General features: G+C 46.1%; 1 protein-coding gene across 1 annotated transcript in view; it reads right to left on the bottom strand.

Annotated features, from left to right (window-relative positions):
* The window catches only part of LOC112261617 (homeobox protein Meis2), a 114,425-nt gene that overhangs the window by 97,298 nt on the left and 14,627 nt on the right, over nucleotides 1-2,500 (bottom strand).

The raw sequence follows: 2,500 nt of genomic DNA, 5'->3' as shown, positions 1-2,500 counted from the left end.
TACTCTCTCTACTCTCTGTACTCTCTCTGCTCTCTCTACTCTCTGTACTCTCTCTACTCCCCTGTTCTCTCTGCTCCCCTACTCTCTCTGTTCTCTCTACTCTCTCTGCTCTCTCTACTCTCTGTACTCTCTCTGTTCTCTCTACTCTCTCTGTACTCTCTCTACTCTCTGTACTCTCTCTGCTCCCCTACTCTCTCTGTTCTCTCTACTCTCTCTGCTCTCTCTACTCTCTGTACTCTCTCTACTCCCCTGTTCTCTCTACTCTCTCTGTACTCTCTCTGCTCTCTCTACTCTCTGTACTCTCTCTACTCCCCTGTTCTCTCTGTACTCTCTGTACTCTCTCTGCTCTCTCTGCTCCCCTACTCTCTCTACTCTCTCTACTCTCTCTCTGCTCTCTCTACTCTCTCTACTCTCTCTCTACTCTCTCTACTCTCTCTACTCTCTCTCTCTCTGCTCTCTCTACTCTCTCTACTCTCTCTACTCTCTCTACTCTCTCTATTCTCTATTCTCTCTGCTCTCTCTGCTCCCCTACTCTCTCTACTCCCCTCTCTCTACTCTCTACTCTCTCTGCTCGCTCTGCTCCCCTACTCTCTCTGCTCTCTCTGCTCCCCTACTCTCTCTGCTCTCTACTCTCTCTGCTCTCTACTCTCTCTGCTCTCTCTGCTCCCCTACTCTCTCTGCTCTCTACTCTCTCTGCTCCCCTACTCTCTCTGCTCTCTACTCTCTCTGCTCTCTACTCTCTCTACTCTCTCTCTCTGCTCCCCTACTCTCTCTGCTCTCTCTGCTCTCTCTACTCTCTCTGCTCTCTCTACTCTCTCTGCTCTCTCTCTGCTCTCTCTGCTCCCCTACGCTCTCTGCTCTCTCTGCTGACTACTCTCTCTGCTCTCTACTCTCTCAACTCGCTTTGCTCTCTCTGCTCTCTCTACTTTCTCTGCTCTCTCCCTTTCCCCCTTGTGCAAACCTCTTTTCTGCATCGCTTAGTCCCTTCTATTACTAGCTTTGCAGGAATGACAAACAATAAATATAAAATAAACCTGAATATAACGGAAAAGTCATTTGACAGATGTACCTACACCTACTTCTATAAATGGGGTAAATGTGGGTTAAATCTTTGAGCTAAATCTTAGAGCTACTTTCCACCTTGCTAATTTGCAGTGCACCTCGTGAGTCGGAGTTACTGTCACTGTCAAGCCCCTTCCGCTCAGCCAGACAGCTGCCTGTAATGCAACTAGTCCTGACACGGGACCACCACAGGCCCACCTCTAGGAGTGTCTCTGTGGTCAGTAATGGTTCAGCAGCACAGCCACTCCAACAGGCCAACAGACTCAGACAGACTCTATGATTAAACCAGCACAACCACAGAACAGAAACACACACACCATCGATGCATTTTATTGCCTATTGGCAAAACGATAGCCATGATTGGACATGACAAGCTTCTGGCGTCTTGTGGAGACAGACTGTGAGAGAGAGAAGAGTGTGTGTGTGGTGTGATGAAACACCATGTAAACCCCCAAATGGAAATGGACACAAACAATAACACACACTCGTGCACACATACACACATGCACTGCCGCCAGTGAAAGGAGATCTGACTGCAACAGAGAACACTGAAAACAAGGGCAGTACAAGAAAGGAAAGGCTAATGGCTAATCAACCCTGTTGTCTTAGCAAAGACACTAGTAAGATAACAGAGTTAGATCACTTAAATTTGTTCTGTTTTGGTGTTGATGCATTGTGTTGATGCCTGTGTTTCAATTGTTCAACAAAATGTGAATACAAGAAAATCTAAACAGTTTAACTATCCAAAATGCAGACTCACAGACATGACTTGCATTATTTGCTGGCCCTCGCTTCACATTCGTCGCCAAACCCACTGGCTCCAAGTCATCTATAAGTCTTTGCTAGGTAATGCCCTGCCTTATCTCAGCTCACTGGTCACCACAGCAGCACCCACCCATAGCACGTGCTCCAGCAGGTACATTTCACTGGTCACCCCCAAAGCCAATTCCTCCTTTGGCCGCCTTTCTTTCCAGTTCTCTGCTGCCAATGACTGGAACAAATATCTCCCTCACTAAATTTAAGTACCAGCTGTCAGAACAGCTCACAGATCACTGCACCTGTACATAGCCTATCTGTAAATAGCCCATCCAACTACCTCATCCCCATACTGTTATTTTTTTTCTTCTCCTTTGTACGCCAGTATCTCTACTTGCACATTCATCTTCTGCACATCTTTCACTCCAGTGTTTAATTGCTATATGTAATTATTTCGCCACTATGGCCTATTTATTGCCTTTCCTCCCTTATTCTACCTCATTTGCACACACTGGCATATAGACATTTTCTATTGTGTTATTGACTGTATGTTTGTTTATTCCATGTGTAACTCTGTGTTGTTGTTTGTGTCGCCAGGTCGCAGTTGCATCTTGGCCAGGTCGCAGTTGTAAATGAGAACTTGTTCTCGACTAGCCTACCTGGTTAAATAAAGGTGAAATAA

This window comes from Oncorhynchus tshawytscha, linkage group LG11 (assembly GCF_018296145.1).
Source record: "Oncorhynchus tshawytscha isolate Ot180627B linkage group LG11, Otsh_v2.0, whole genome shotgun sequence".
Lineage (NCBI taxonomy): Eukaryota > Metazoa > Chordata > Actinopteri > Salmoniformes > Salmonidae > Oncorhynchus > Oncorhynchus tshawytscha.
This window is presented reverse-complemented; position numbering and strand designations above follow the sequence as displayed.